General features: G+C 37.8%; 1 protein-coding gene across 4 annotated transcripts in view; it reads right to left on the bottom strand.

The window, feature by feature from the left end:
- JAKMIP1 (janus kinase and microtubule interacting protein 1) overlaps positions 1 to 15,429 on the bottom strand; it is a 155,277-nt gene that overhangs the window by 110,128 nt on the left and 29,720 nt on the right. The window lies entirely within an intron of this gene.

Consider the following 15,429-nt stretch of genomic DNA (forward strand, 5'->3'; position numbering starts at 1 on the left):
TAATGGAACAGTAAAGTCAAGGAAAGTGCAAACATCAGCAGAAGTACAAATGTTGCTGATAAAACACATTGAAGAAGCCACCTAAAAGCTGGCTTATACTTAGTCCTTATCTACATGGCAATAATTTATACATGTTTATATATACATATATACATATATATACACACACACATATATACATACACACACACATATACACATCCAAGATTATTTTTACCACCAGTATGGCAGTTCTTAAGCATTTTCACTCTAAGTAGGGAAACGCACCACTTTTAATAACATGTAATTTTGAAATCCTTTCAGGGGTTAAAATGGATATATGTATACTTTGAACTTGCATCTCTGGCACAGATTTCCTCTATTAAAAGGTAGGCCTATAGAGAACTAACGCTGTGGACATTACCATTTCTGTGGTACTGTCCTAATTACCACTCCCTGTGCCTACCACCTAAAAGTCAGGGTGTTGGATTCACTCTTTTTGGTTCAGTACAGCACAAAGGCTTTCCAGGAAGCTGTTCACTAGGTTGCATAGATCCATCATAATTTATAATCTAACAGACATTACAATTCTTCATTTCCACATGTATCACTTTAAGTAAACCTGCACTAAATGATATTTATTCTATCATAAGCTGACATTAACCTAGAAGCCTTTCAAATCCTTGTGGAATTCCTCACAGTACTATTAAACAGAGGCAATTTGTTTGCTGAAAGCACAGAAACTGCTGTAAAACAAACAAAGTTCAATTAAACTTTATATTGAAGTATTACTAAGTATGAAATGTCTTTGTATTTCAAATTTGATGGGTTCAAAGGTAATTGATTTCAAACCACTGAATACTTAACAAAAAGGAGAAATTGTTTTAAAATTTTTAGAAGTTTTAGAAAACAACTTAAATAAGGTTTATCGGATACAATGTGTGACTTAGTCATCCAACTATCCCCGATTTTTAAATACCAAGCCAAGCAGCAGCATTTGGGAAAAAATAAAATTTACCTTTAAGATAACTCTTATTTTTGGGTAATATTTCACACAGAGGGTTACAGAAAAGAAATCATCACTTTTTCCCACAAGATCTTCTGGCTGCTGTACAGCAGTAGGATAAATTACCCTTTCCCTTTTGGTTTTGATGTTTATAAAATAAGACTTAGTAGAGAAGCAAACAAGTCATGAGCATGTTTCCAGAGGGAGAAAAATGATTCGCACAGATACAACTAGATTCTTCTACGCATACACTACTTGTTATGCTAAGCTCCACGAAATTTAGTAATTGTGGAAATTTTAGTGCAATCTGCTAGTCTAATCTCACAGGCTGAAGGCATGGAATAAAAAGGAAACCTCTTAAACCACTCTTTGGGAATGTGTTATTACCTGAAGAATATCTCCAATTAATCTAGTTAAGGAACAGACTTATTAAAAAATTCTAAGTATTATTTACATAATCCTAATAACAAATTGTTAAAATTGAGGAATTAATGACTGAACATTTAGAATTGAGGTCCTCATTCACAAGCAGCACCATAAATTTCCACAACAGAAAATGACAATTAATGAATCCATAATATGAATGCACTGATCAATATAAATCCTGGTTAAAAGTTGATACATAATATTCTAGTAGAGGACAAAAATATTTACGTAACATACTATATTTATAGTCTTTTTCTTTTTTTTTTGAGGCCAGAATTAAAACAACGTGAGCAAGTAATTATTTTTTTACAACAAACATGAGCAGATAGAATAACTTTTATTCAAGCCAGATCTTGTCTAAACTACAAAAGCAGGATAACAAGTTATAAAACAGCTGGCTCCTGCTAATTACTATTTCTAGATTTATTGGATTTTGGCCTAATTAAGAAATTTAATTAAAGTTCAATCTACAGCACAGATGATAACTGTATTAAGCACAGCAGCTTGCTGGCTTTGTTGGATCATTAGCACCTCTCAGTGAACATCAATGGCAGGGCACCCAGCCACCCAGCCAAGTGAGCATCCCTCAGTGCCCTGCCCCTGCCCCACACATCCCCATAGCACTCACAGTGCCATGCAGAACAGCAGCATTTCCTGCAGGATTCAGGGAGCTGCAAACCAGCAAACACACCCAGTAAAGGCACTTAGACATGTTTTTCAGTAGCTATTACACCAGTTTTCACATTTCTTAGGTAACTGCCAGTAGGGCATAAGACACCAAGTTGGAATTCCCTTCAAAGAAAGTTGAAAACCATGCATCAGTTTACCTAGACTTTACTAAAGCCTTTGACACTGTTTCTCATGGCATTCTCCTCAAGACATTGTCTGATCATGGCTTGGATGGGTGCACTGGAATGGATGTCCAGGCCCAGAGAATGGTGGCAAAGTGGCATAAATCCAGGTGGTGGTCGGCCACCAGTGGTATACCCCACGGCTCAGTACTGGGGCTAGTCCTGTTTTATGTCTTTATCAATGATCTGGACATGGGGATTGAGTGCACCATCTGTCAGTTCACAAATGACAACAGGCTGGGAGGGAGTGTTGATCTGCTGGAGAGTAGGAAGGCTTTGTGGAGGAATCTTGACAGGCTGGAGAGATGGGCTGAGGCCAACTGTATGATGTTCAACAAGGACAAGTGCTGGGTCCTGCCTACAGTGCTACAGGCTGGGGGCAGAGTGGCTGAAAAGCTGCCCAGCAGAAAAGGACCTGGGGGTGCTGATCAACAGCAGCTGAACATGATCCAGTGTGTGCCCAGGTGGCCAAGAAGGCCAATGGCATCCTGGCCTGTGTCAGAAATAGTGTGGTCAGCAGGTCCAGGGCAGTGACTGACTCCTGTGCTGGGCACTGGTGAGGCCACACCTTGAGTGTTGCGTCCAGTTCTAGGTCCCTCAATTGAGGAAGAACATTGTGGTGCTGGAACAAGTCCAGAGAAGCACAACAGAGCTGGGGAAGAGTCTGGAGCACAAGTCTAATGTGGAGCAGCTGAAGGAGCTGTGATTGTTTAGTCTGGAGAAAAGGAGGCTCGGGGGGGGGGGGGGGGGGGGGGGGGGGGGGGGCCTTATCACTCTCTACAACTACCTGAAAGGAGGTTGTATCCAGATGGGGATCGGCCTCTTCTCCCAGGTAACAAGTGATATGGCAAGACAAAATGGCCTCAAGTTTCAACAGGGGAGGTTTAGATTAGACACGTGGAGAAATTTCTTCATGGAAAGGGTTGTAAAGCATTGGAACACACTGCCCAGAGAAGTGGTGGAGTTACTGTTCCTGGAGGTATTAGAAAGACATGCAGACGTGTTGCTTAGGGACAGGGTTTAGAGATGGACTGTGCAGTGCTGGTTGGACTCAATGGCCTTAAAGGTCTTTTTCAACCCAAATGATTCTGTGATCTTATCTATATATAATGTTCCATGGGTAATAAAACACTTTTTATCTTGAAAAAAATTTCAGTATTAAAAAAGGATGAGCTTGAAAAAACAAAGCTTATAATTATATATAGAAAAGTTTAGCATAGGAGCACCAAGAAAGGGATTCTTATGTTACCACATCTTTCCCAGACTATCTAGAAGGTCCAAAGCAGCACTGTAATGGTTGACCCTGGCTGGAGGCCAGGTGCCCACCAAAGCCACTCTACCACTCTGCTCCACTACTGGACAGGGCAGAAAAAATATAATGAAGTGTTCGTGAGTTAAGAAAAGGACAGTGAGAGATCAACCACTGGATACCATCACAGGGAAAACAGACTCAACTTAGGAATATTAATTGCATTTATTACTAACAAAATCCTTCCCAGGCTCTGTCTACTCCCCCTCAGTGGCACAGGGAGCTGGGGAATGGGGGTTATGCTCAGTTTATCATGTATTGTTCCTACTGCTGCTCAGGGAGAAGAGTCCTTCATGCGCCCCAGCATGGTGTCCCTCCCACGGGCAACATTTCTCCATGAACTGCTCCAGTGTGGGTGGGTCACTCTTGCATGGGGTACAGTCCTTCAGGCACAGGCTGCTTCAACATGGGTCTCCCGAAGGGTCACAAGACCTATCAGGAAAACCTGCTCCAGCATAGGCTCCTCTCCATGGGTCTGCAGGTCCCTGCCTGGAGCCTGCTCTAGCATGGGGGTCCCACGGGTTCACAGCCTTCTTTAGGGCATCCACCTACTCCAGGGAATCTAATTTTGTACAGAAATAGGCTATTGAAGGCATCTACATAGAAGACACAAGAAACAGGCTAAAACAGACGGCTGAAAATACCCTTGAATAGAAGACAGAAGTGGCAAGAGTCTTCGTATATGTGAAGGTTGTTACCGAGAAAAAGGAATAAAATTCTCACTGGGTTTACTGGGAAGCAGATTATAAAGGAGTAAGACTTAGGATAGATACTCTGAGGGAGAGGAGGGAACCAGAGAGAGGGAATCAGAGAGAGACATAACCTAGAAAGATGTATCAAATCTTTCTGAGAAGCATCTCCATCAGGCAGGCAATTAAGAACAAGCTGAACAAATATATTGTGGTGCTTTATCTATCCATTTTACTGTTAAGAACAATGAACCAAGTAATGTCCAAATCATTTTTAATTCCTTGATAGATATTATTTTTTGGTGGAAAGGACTTATAAGTTTATCTCTGCATTGCATGTCAGTTCTGCAAGACCACTTCTCAAATGTCTCAGGACTAATTTCAGGGTCACTTAAATGCAAGGCTAAGATAATTTGATTGTTTAGAGGACTATCAAGGCATTTTGAGAGGGCCACGATCTAATGTTCAGTGCACTTGCCTTATCACCATACTTGCAGTATTCTTTGTTCGTGCTTCAAACACTGCACTGCAAAGTAAGGCTTCTCTTTTTTAAAGGCAGAAATCAGCCAGGGTACCAAATTCCAATCTAAACCACACATTGTCTCCTCAAATGTTTTAAAAGACTAGTTTACAACTGAATGTCTTTAATCACCTGAGCTTGCACATCTACACAAGAAATAAAATCTTGTTGCTCTAAAACAAGCAACCTAGAAAGTATTAATTTAATTCAAAGTGTTAAGAATGTCTCAAAAATCAAATACCCCAACCAAGCAAAAATTCCTTTTTTTCCACTAACGGTTTTTAATAGTTTCTGATTAAAATTTTATATTCATCAAGAATTACAAAGAAAATGTCACTATTTATCTCAGATCTATGCAATTGAATTTTAAGTCAGAATTTAAATTTACCCCCTGAAGTGATTGTCAAATGAGGCAGAAAATCTGCTATGTCTTCCTATCCTTGCATATGTTTTTTTAAATTTTATTAACATAAAACTGACAGAACTCCAGAACAATCGAGAACTACTTATTTGTATTTTGATGAGCTGCAATGAAGATGTAAACAGCATGGGCAAAGCAAGAATGTCAAAGATTTGTTAAGTCAATACCTTCTGAAAACAGCTGTCCATGGCATACAAAACATGTGCAAATAAATGTGCTCACATATCCTAGCACATTTTTAAGGAATAACTGAGTAACCTGTTAGGTGGGTGAGGATTTTTGCCTTTTTTATCGTTTATATTTTAAATTCCAGTTTTTCTGGCAGTACACCTTGCTCTTACAAAAGACACCAACAGGTGCTAAGACTATTGCAGGCATTTTTGTTTTCCAGGAAGGCTCTGGCTAGACCAAGTCTTCCTCATGTTACAGGCAATAAACTCTAAGCTCACAGCTGGTGTCAAGCAGGTTGGTGTTGAGTATCTGTAGCAGGAAGCTACAAAATGAAATCAACATGTTGACAACATTGACTTTGTAACAAATATAGAATCATAGAATCATAGAATCAATTGGGTTGGAAAAGACCTCCAAGATCATCGAGTCCAACCCTTGGTCCAACTCTAGTTCATTTACTAGATCATGGCACCCAGTGCCACGTCCAATCTGTGTTTAAAGATCTCTAGGGATGGTGAATCCACCACCTCTCCGGGCAGCCCATTCCAATGCCTGATTACTCTCTCTGTAAAAAATTTTTTTCTGATATCCAACTTAAATTTCCCCTGGCAGAGCTTAAGCCCGTGCCCCCTTGTTCTATTGCTGAGTGCCTGGGAGAAGAGACCAGCCCCCACCTGGCCAGAACTTCCCTTCAGGTAGTTATAGACAGTGATGAGGTCACCTCTGAGCCTCCTCTTCTACTTGTGTCAAATATGCTTTTTCTTCTTAAGAAATTGCTCTTCACAGAAATGTGCACAAAAAAATAGTTTTTCCACTGAATTTAACAATGCAGGGAACATTATGTCAGAGTTGTTAATCTCATTTTAGTATTCTGTTTTGGATACCACCAGCCCTGCCAGGCCAAAACAGCAGCAGTGGGCAGATGAAGAAAAATGCTCCTGGGATAAATACTGGATTCCTATATTCCATTACAGTCTTCATCTGAAGATCCAGGTCTGATTATTTCAGAGTGAGGGTCTGAATAGGAAGGAAGAGTCTCATGTTTGCTATTACAGAACCAGCTTAATGGTTAAAACTCAAAATATTTATATATTTTTTTGTATTACCAGTGTCCCCACTCTTGAATAGCAGTGATGGTTAACAGTGTGCAGTGTTGGAGAGAATTCCTGGTTATTCCAGGTTATCCAGGACAGCAAGACATGTCAGGACCTCATGGGTTCTTGCTCAGGGGGGCAGCTCTGAGGTCTGACCAGATTTCTTTGGCCTTTATTCAGTCTGTCTTGAAAATCTCCAAGGATGCATCCTGCAGTGACCCCGCTCCCCCAGCAGCCTATTCCAAATCATTTCTCACTAGTACAGGACATTTTGCACACCATATTCTATGTTGCTTATGCCGCACTGAAAATTCTGCCATGCTGACAACTGAGGCTGTTCTAAGAAGAGTTTCTTCCAATAAGCATCACAGTTTTTCTTGAAATTTGCAGAACCCACTCTTTCCTTTAAAAACCTGTTATCCTTCTACAGTGTATCCCCCAGGACAATTAACATGGACTGTATTTTTCCTTTCTGTATTCCCACTAGACACTTGACCAGCAGCAACTACAACTTAGCCCAAAGTAACATCCACAGACCAAACACAAATCACCTTTGCTTCACTGACTTTTTTTCACCATTATGTTTGATCACATTATTTTTCCATTTGAATTCACTGATTTAGTCAATGAGAAAACAAATAATACTGTTTATATAAATACTTAGGTGGTGAACAACTATTACTGTTTTCACACACTTCTAAAACACATCATAAACATTTTTAAAAAAACCACAAATGTTATAAATTTTATACAGCTTTATTAATGAAAAGGACACCACTTTGTCATAAGTATTTGGCCAGATGGGGGAGAAACAGATGCCACAACCTCCATCTGAGCAGGAAAAATCAAATACAAATGTCTGAGATAAAGAAAACCATGGTCCCTGCTCCAGTGTAGCATTTGATAGATGTTCTAAACGCTTGCAGATTAGCACGTGCAATACAGCAGATCATGAGCATTTAATATTTGAGCATACTAGAACATGGACACAGTGCAAGGGGGATGAGATAAACACCCAGCTGAAACAACTGCTACAAATTTATTTCATCTCAATATGCAGTTCAACTCAAAAATGCATCTGCCTTAACACCTCAAATCTTAAATGATGGGGGGTCTATTTGAACAGGCACCAGCAGTGCTTTTTCTCTATGTGCTCAAGGACAATACAGAAAATCTTTTCTTTAAGCATCAGTTCATTACACAATAAATAATTGATCAATATTCTACTGACTCCTCTATAATTATTCAAGCTTGTCAGCAGCATAACTTCTGAGAAGATAAAACCAAAAAGACACACACACACATTGAGAGTTTTAATTTAACTGGCATTGCTCTGGAAATGGCAAACATCCATTGGTTGAACAGAATACATAAATGCTTTGTTTGTTCAACTAACTGCAAACTTCTACACTCAGATTACAGCAGCTTTGATACAGCAAAACACAGAACACAAACTCTGTTCACTACGAAAGAGTTGAGAATATTTATTAAAGACTTTCCAAAACTAAACCCTTCAGCTCCCAGGACTGACATGACATGTTGAGATACAGCACATTTGCTTCACAGATATGCCTTTATAAAATGCATTTTTAAAGTGGATTAAGGACTTTCATAGGTCACGCACTTTATTATGATAAAAAATGCAAACTACATAAAGAAGGTATTTTAAAATCTGATTTTGTACCTTGCCTGCTCTGTACATAATTGATATAGTAAGATTAACATCAACTTTGCACTTTCTTTGCTTCCTATATATCAATATTATTTACTAATATTAGAAGAAAATATTAAATATTGAAATCCAAACAGTTTTTTGCACATTTTAATGACACAGCTTGACTATGATATAGCAGTCAGGTCACCATGTTGATTTATCATCTTTCATTATATATTGCTCTGTTTTACAAGAAAATGTTATGACCACAATCCAATTCTGCATGGATAAATTGATCTTTGTTAAGGAAGGTCATATTGTACAACTGCTAATCAAAGAACATGTTTCTCTATTAACATGCATGAGGGAGAGAGGGGGATTTTGACACACACTTGTGAATCAGTCACCCAACTGAAAAGAACCAGGTAATTAATTCAGTCTTTAAAGCTATCTCCCCATTTACAAGAAATATTATACAAGTTAAGCTCCTGATCTTGTGTTCAACAAGAATCTATCACATGCAAAAGAAATTTAAGTACTTACTACTGACATTAATGCTTCCTCACTGCTCAGAGCTAAGATTTTCGTCAGTAAAGTGTCTGTATTTGGATATTAAAATAACTTAGACATGCAGTAGTTGGACAAATTCTACTTTGGAGGCTCTTTGGTCTTCATTAGTCTCTAAACTGCAGAGATAAAAATAAGTAAATAAGCAATCACGCTCTACTTCTTTCTTATGTGGAGATAATAGTAGAAACTTGTACCATTCCTACAAAGACTGCAGCAATCAAACCATTTTGCCCTGACAGAGAAGGTTAACATACATAAAAAACCAAAATGCCCACAACTGGCATCTGCAGCATATTCCTCAATCTACAAGATAGTCACATTGGATGTAACTGTGGCACCCACTAACCTGTCAGTTCCTTTCTTCTCTCCCTCCTGCCACTGCATTTCTAACAAAAGCAAAAAGAGCCTTTCAAACCACTAATCTCAAGAAATCCAAATCCCGACTCCTAGATAATCTGGAATATTGAATGAAATTCCACACATACCATTTCAAACTTTAGGGAATGACTAGAAATGCCTCAAAGAAGTGAGATCTATCATATGCATGCTGATTTCAGTTGTCAACAAATCACAAGCATATAAAGAACAGTGCTGTCAAAACAGCAAGTATGACAGTCAAACCATGTAGCTGAATTTTCATATATTTAGATTATATTTTTTTTCTTTAAACATGCAATGGATTTTGAAGGAATGGTGCACAGCACTGTTTATTCATAACTACAATCTCACTTCAGGCAGCTTTCACACCTGAAGCTGTTTGTTAAATTACAAAACATTACATCTTCACTACAAAGACATAAGCTGGAAAGGTATGAAATAGGAATAAAAAAAAAGAATACAAAGGTAATCTTACATATTTTTTCCAGAACATTGTGTAAATCTTTGTTGTCCATATATAACCTGCCAGAAGTCTTACTGCATTACTTTCATCACCATGTAAACAGAAGGGTTAGGAAGAAATTACCAGCATTCACTGAGAGTCATCACACAAGTAAGACTCCCCAGAATTTCTCTGTCATAACAGATGAGTCAGATGAATTCAAGTTAGGATATTATACCTGAAAAAATTAAGCAAAATCTGTGTAGTATCTGAGTAGCAGCCTGGTAAACTGCTGGACCAAACATGAGCATTCAGTGAACATGTGTGGAATTCCTGTTAAATTTAAATCTTGGTAAACTTCACTGTAGGTGGGAGAACCAGAATTCTTCATTTTATTTTTCTAAATTACTCACAGATTCACCATTTGTATTGTTTATGCAATATGGAATAATAGACTGCAGCACTTGTTGATGAAGAACTTAAGCATAACCATACTGGCTCAGACCAAGATCATCTAGTCTAGCACACTTTTTCTGACATGAACTGGGTACTAATCCAACACCAGACATCTTGGGATAAACATTAGAAAAAAGCAAATGAGGAAAAACAAGTCAAAAAGTATGGAAGAGCTCCCATGCAAGAAAATTTGTGTAGAGCTCTCCAGCTTAGAAGAGAAGCAGCTTGGAGGAGGATATTCATACAGATGGTTAAAAATCAACTGATATTCTCTTCTAGAATAAAAATATTGTATGGTGCAGACTTAGCAAAAAACCAGGGAAGGTGGCTTTTCAAGGAACAGACAGGAAGGTAGCGAAAATGATTGAAAGGACCTGTTGCTCTAGAAATATATATAGGTTGAGAGGGAGAATGGATGAACTTCTAGGGAAAAACAATTCAGGGATAGTTGCTAAATACAAAGAAACCACATTTAGCACAGAAAATCACTAAGCTGCAACAGTTGGAGGACAGAAGAGTAAGTGGGAAGAGTCTCATAATCTTGTCCTGCCTTTACTCTTAGCCCTGACTCAGCTTACTAATGCTCAGGACACTAAATTTGTGTTGGATAAAATGCAGTATAACACAGCTTAACTTCACATTAACTATTAAAAAAACCCATAAAAATGGGTCAGCTCAAGATTACAATTATAACTGTATTTAAGATTTCTGATTCTTCCTCTAAAACATTATGGTGCTAGTCATTATCTGAGATCAGATATGAGACCAAGGATCTGTGCATAACAGCCAGGCTTCCTTCCAGCAACCCAGTGGTTCAGCTGGAAACATTCAGTGTTTTACTAAAGGAAAATCAAACCAAACAAAACCAAAAAACCAACAACATAAACTTAATTTATGTCTTATTTTACATAAACCTGATTAATTGGTTACAAGTTATTGAATGACAGAGATTAGCAGGAGACCATATTATGAGGAGTTTTTTAGAGTGTCTCCTCTTACAAATATCAGTTTTACCAAGTTTTAATGATTTTCTTTTAAAAGCAAGTACCACTTAAAAAAGGCTATGTTGTTAGCTTCTGTTTCCAAGTAAACTCTTTATACAGTTTTTCTGATTAGTAGGAAGAGAGAACAAGCCTATCTCTAGCTTAAAAAGCTAATAATGGACATCAAAGCATCCTTTTGGAAGAGGAGGGATGAAATAACTACCAGTTACAATCTTCATATTATCATGTCAAGTTGTCATGTTGAAATTCACAGAAAAAAACCATAAGACAGAAAAGAAAAAGCAATCTGACAGTAATTTAAACAGGAGATTTCTGAAAGCTGTAAGAATAACAAGTCCTGTTTGATACACCTTGTTTTTTCCACTCATAGCTTGAGGGCTTTTCCTCAACAACACTGAAACAACTTTTTAGCGAAAGCTTAAGAAAATTTTTAGCTAAGGCAGGGTATGATTTTTATTACTCCATGACACTTATCATGGCTGTTCAATTTTCTGAAAAATTCAGAAAGGTTTAAAACTCATATTGCCAGAGGTGATGGGGAGGAAAAAAAAAAAATGAAAGTTAGGTGAGTAACAATTCATATAACTCAACAATTATAATCAGCAAAATGACTAACAATGGCATTACCTTTCCTCCAAAAATCCTTATGGCAAGCATGAATCCTCAAAAGGACACTGATAAATAAAGTATTTATAATTGTTACTCTATCACTAGCAATTCTGCTTTATAAATCACTGACATTAGTTTCATCATTTACACCTTCTTTCCCATTTCCACTGGCAACCAAGACACTTCAGTTTGGAAAAACTATTGATTGATGGAGAGCTTTGTTTTTCATTTGATTGCAGTAGCAAGTACATGAAATGAAGATTTATCACACGTGCACATCTACACATACACACACACACACACACTCTCTGAAGTCAGAAGACACAGCACACACAACTTTATTACAGCACTACATAGCTGATATTCATAATGAATATGATATTCCTATTTATATTCTTGATACTAGTATTACACTAACAAATGGTTGAAAAAATCTATAAATGCTTCTGCTTATTTTAAAGAGGAAAATATAAACTAGAAGATGTGGAGATTATATACGAATGACACATAACAAAGCACTATGTCACCATAGAGTTCTATGTTCAAAAAACATGTGGATATGGTACTTGTTTCAGTGGTGAGCATGGTGGTGGCACTCAGTTGATTGTTGCACTTTATCTTGTCTTTTCTAACCTTGGCAATTCTATTCTATGGTTTCATAGGTTTACATGTTCTACTTTATATGTGTTTACTGTGTGTAATAGCCAATTCTCCACTACGAAAAAGGAAACACAGAAGTCTATATTTAAGAAGGGTAGTTCAGGCTCTTAATTGCTACCATCTACACAAGAATACTTGTGTCTTTTATGCAATGAGAGAAGTACCACCACAGTGGCACAGGTCAGCCCGTATCCACTAGGCTACAGCCTTCTCAGTCCATGTCAACCACGCTACAGTTTCACATCAAGATGACGTAGAAGGAAAAAGGTCTAACAAAGCTGAACTCAAGTCTTGACAATGCTGAAGTTTAAGAGTTCTCTTTACCTCAGTCCTTAGCAAGGCTAGGAGGAAATCCAGCAGCACTTTCTGCTGAAAATGGCTTCATATATCTAATCCCTCAACATGCAATTGTGTGTGTACATATGCTTTACAACAGGAAGGAATAAATGTAGGCATTTAGGAAGTTTGGCTATGAGTAATTTGGTTTGGACTTTTTCCCTTAAAATGAAATAAAAGAAATCCTGCAGAAAATAGCTGTCTTATAACTTCTGTCACTCTGTTTCTATTGAAATCCTGAGCTCTAACGGCTTGAAGCTTCCCTAGAAGGGAATTTAAAAAAGAAAAGCTCTGAAAGGAGTTCAGTGTTTGCTTTTTCAAAAATATATGTGTGTATATATATCTCCTACAAGGTTGAGCAAAACAAGAACACAAACAAACAAACAAAACCAAAAACAAAACCAACCAACCAAAAAGAAATAAGAAATTGCTTGTATTTTCTGTGAGGAATCCTCTGAACAGAGAATTGAGGGAAAAAATAATTTAAAACCTGCCCAAGATTACAAAAGCAGCCTGTGAAAGAACAAACTGGGACAATCCCCTTAAATCTCATCATCAGCAACTGTTACTAATCTTGTTATGAAAGCTTTACTTTTCCTTGAGGTAAGGCATGAATTTCTCAATTGCCTCAACTTTCGTCTCTTAATATCCCATTACCCTTTACAGTAAACTCTATATAAGAGTGTAAAGGTACTTAGAATCTTTCTCAGAAGTTGGTATGTTGAGGCTTTTTTGTCTAAAGGTATCAACATACTTTATTTCTAAGTACTTTTTCACATTATGACTAAACTCAGCCAATGACTATACATTCTGTCTTGGGGACCAAAGGAAAATCCTAAGGCACACGTTGGGATAAAGGAGTATAACTCCTCTTCAAAAATACACCAGCGTACTTTTAGCTTTCAAACCATTTTCACAGAAAAACAATCCTAAACTCAGAGCACATCTAAGGCTTAATCCATTCCATTCTCTCTAATTCTTAACAATTAGTTATAAATATTTCATTTTCTTTACAGAGCAGGATTATAGGCTACCAATGAAAAAACAAATGACTTGTATTTTCAACTCCACTCCCGCTGGCATATCATTAGGTCATATTACTTCTTCCTGAAACAGTCTAGGTGCACCTTCAATAGCATCCTTGCTAATATCATGCATTTTTTTAAACTAAAAGTCCTAATCTATTGTTATTCATGCACAACTTGCAATAACATTAAACAGACCAGAAAGCACAACATAAGTGCAGCATCTCCACTAAGCTGCCATTTAAATTTCGGATACATTGATTTACATGACTGGGATCTCCCACCATGTAAAAGACTCCTGAATTGCAGTGGTGCTTGGAAGAAAATATGGGGCTGGTGAAATAGCTAAAAAAAACCAAGGAGGATAGCACAGAAGACAGAGAAGGCAAGGGAGTGAAGGTATCCACCTTATTTTATTTTTAGAGTAATCTCAGGAAAACCAATAAACTCACAGCCAGTATTCGCAGCTACTAGTGGTATCCAGGAAATTTAATGCACCAGTATACATTCCCCACAGTATACTTACGTGCCTGGTTTCATACAGATCCATAGCAGTATACTAAGCTTTGATCCTCATGTCCAGCAGAATATAAAAGTATGGCTGATCACTGTGGTTGAGTTGCAACAAATTCAGGGGGCTGCAGAAAGCACTAGGAGACTGCAATATTCACCACAGGGCTACAGATGAGATACAAAATAGTGGTAATGTTGCTAAGTAGCAAGGCAAGGCATCAAAATCTTCCATCTTCAAAGGAGTTTTAGGCAGATAAATCATCCCCTGAACAAGAGGAATATACATGCTGCCCCATTTACAAGAGTTCAAATTCCTATCTGCAGTTCCTGTGCAGGTGTTTTCCTTGTGTAGGATGTTCAATTTAGGGCACTAGAATTGCATGACTGAAGGATAATCAGGTCACAAGTACTCTAGAGAACAAAATAGCTGGTACTTTGATCACTTGCCCTGCATACAGTGCAAATATAAATCATAATCCTAGCTTTTCACATAAAAAGCCCATAAATCTGTGAATTACACTGGAACACATACACCTAACTCAACTCCAAATATTAAGTTCCTATATGTATTTTAAAGTTGTAGGATCTAAGAATACATTATAACATCTCTATTCATTACAGGCCAGTAATGTAACCTGAAACCTTTTTGCTCAAATAATTTATTGATCTATATCCTGTTTTACACACAACACACATCTTTTCCTCCTGCTCTCCCAAACTAGCAGTCAGCCCTGAAAAGAGAGAACAGAAGCAAAAAAACTCACCAAAACACCAACTTTTCTTTCTCTGTATAAAAACCTGAGCATTTCTGTGTGCACACATATAAATAAAAGAATTCCCTCAAGCAGAAAACATTATATAGAATGGACCTCTTCTACAGAAATAACAAAAAGCAATGCATCAGTGTTTCAGACTGGAAAAATGCTTGAGAAGATTCACTTCACACCTGGAGAAATTAATTAATGATTATTTATTGCCAAAGATCTTGCCAAATGAACAAACAGCATTTCTGCAATTCAAGATGTACTTCATTTCTGGGATTTCCACAGTATTTCTAACAAGACTCCCTTTGATACACAAAGAGGTGCTGATTTGCTTGGGAGAGGAGACACACAGCTGTGGTGAACATAAGGATTTTCCTAACTGGGAAGATGAATAGCCTGAAGGCAAAGAAACCACAATAACCAACCAATCAGGTTAATTCTTTGCTTTAAGAATTGCTCAAAAAGTGACAGAACACATGCTGATGAATTTGGTTAACCAGATAATTTTCAGCCTGCTTTTCCACTGGCAGGCTGCCCCCCTGACATGATGGG

Source organism: Pithys albifrons, chromosome 5, assembly GCF_047495875.1.
Source record: "Pithys albifrons albifrons isolate INPA30051 chromosome 5, PitAlb_v1, whole genome shotgun sequence".
NCBI classification, from domain to species: Eukaryota; Metazoa; Chordata; class Aves; order Passeriformes; family Thamnophilidae; genus Pithys; species Pithys albifrons.